Raw genomic sequence first — 2,118 nt, 5'->3', positions numbered from 1 at the left:
GTTCATTTTAGCCAGTTCGCTCTACAGTGATACCTAGAAAGTAGTGTCAACCAGTTAATACTCATTTCAGTCCTGAAAAAGAGTCTGGTAAACCAAGGTACATTGTGGTTTATATAAGTTCTATGTATAAAACCTAAAGGGAAATATTGATAAAGTAAAACCTTATCAATGATGGAAGACCAGTATAATGAACAAAGTCCAAACTACTAAATATGTGATACATTTGAAGAAAAATAAGATGTGGTGCATAAAGAAGGCTGTGAGAAGATCCATGTATGTCTACAGGCATTTTGAAGGAGTAAAAGAGGTATATTTTTATGCGTCAAGATGACTGAATAGAGTAATGTATGATTAGAGATGTCTGAAATAAAATGTAGTTTCCTAGGAGGTGGTAACTGTCTTACAGATGTCCAAGAAAAGGGACAACAAATGTTTCATAATAATATGGAAGGATTCTACAAACAATGCATTGGTTGTGTTAACGTAACTTTAGGTTCTCACTTCAACCATGAGACTCTATGATAATGAATAGTGTTAAATGTCTTAATATGAAGTTTTGTAAAGCTTACAACAGAAGATAAAATACAAGAGACTTTAAAAATCTTTACTGAAGATAGTTTAGGGAAACTTGAATGGCTTAATGAAAGTGAGCCCACTCATTAGAGCTGGCTTGAAAGGCAAATTCTATATACAAAATGTGCAAACATAATTCAGGAAACAACTAGAGTTCCTGAGCAAAAGAATTCCTCATTCTCTTTGTTCATGGAGTCTGAAATTTCAACATTGCTGACACATTCAGTTGTCTTATAGGGTCATTGATCTTCATGATTTATGTTAAACTGAATATACCCCTCAGGGGAGTGATACCACGAGCCCTTATCAACTAGTATTTTGGAGAAGTATGACAGCTAGATCAGAGTCCAGATCTTTGGGAATATGGCAGGAGATTAGTGTTGCAGCCTATGAGAAAAGGGACAAGAAAAGGAGAAGAATTAGAAAATAGTTGAGAAAACAGAGACAGAAAGTCAGAAAGGCAAAGCTTTTAGAAGGACTTCAAGGATTATTGGTTTTCAATAACTCCTTTAACATGAGTTTTAACAATTACTTCTGAAACTAACTACATGCATACCCCCCCACACACATTTTATACAATTTATTATTTGTCATCACATCTACACTTTCTCACAAAATTAAGTGTATGCTTAATTTCTTTGAAAATGATTTTGAAACATTATCTATTTACAAAAAAGTAGAAATAATGAAAATTGTTTAGTTTGATATATTTTTATAAAGTGAACACACATGTTATAAATAACACCCAGATAAAGGAATAGAGTTGTACTTGTATGTAAAAATCCCTCTCTCTAATGCTCTCCAAATTACTAAGTCCTTTTCCTCTCCAAAGGGACTATCTTCCTGATTTCTAGCATCCATATATGAGTTTGGCTTATTTTTGAGCTTTCTACAAAGGGCATAATTTTTCTTGAATTTGGCTTCTTTCACTCAGCAACATGTTTGTAAGATTCATGCTGATTTAATTAATAGCTTATTTATCTATTATTTCTTTTTTTTGTGATTAGATTTGATGTATTTCCAAATAAAATCTTAGCAGAGAAGTCTTTTTTAAGGAAATTGAGAAGATGTTTATAAAATTTATTCAAAACTCTTCCAGATTAATGAGTACAAAAATACAGTTAGCATGATTAAGATCTAGTATTTGGTAACACAGTAAGGTAACTAACTAATATTAAATTTTAAAATAACTGAGAGTGGGAATAGAATCTTCTAAAACAGAAATGATAAATTGCATGAGGTGATGGATATCTCAGTTACCCTGATTTGATCATTATGCATTGGATGCTTATATTAAAAGATCACATGTGCCCCCATAAATATATATAACTATCATGGATCCAAAATAACTTTTAGAAAAGGAAAATAAATGTAGAAAAAAATCAAATGACCAAGACTGGCCAAAGCAAATTTTGACAAAGAGGAATGAAATTAGAATACTGATTTCATGAGTTACCAAAAAATGATATCACTTGAGGTATTAGTGAAAAGAGGGATTATGAAAAAGAATTTAGAATCAAGAAATACTCCCACAAATATATAGTC

The sequence above is a fragment of the Rhinopithecus bieti genome, unplaced genomic scaffold (genome assembly GCF_001698545.2).
Source record: "Rhinopithecus bieti isolate Rb0 unplaced genomic scaffold, ASM169854v2 scaffold_44748, whole genome shotgun sequence".
Lineage (NCBI taxonomy): Eukaryota > Metazoa > Chordata > Mammalia > Primates > Cercopithecidae > Rhinopithecus > Rhinopithecus bieti.
This window is presented reverse-complemented; position numbering follows the sequence as displayed.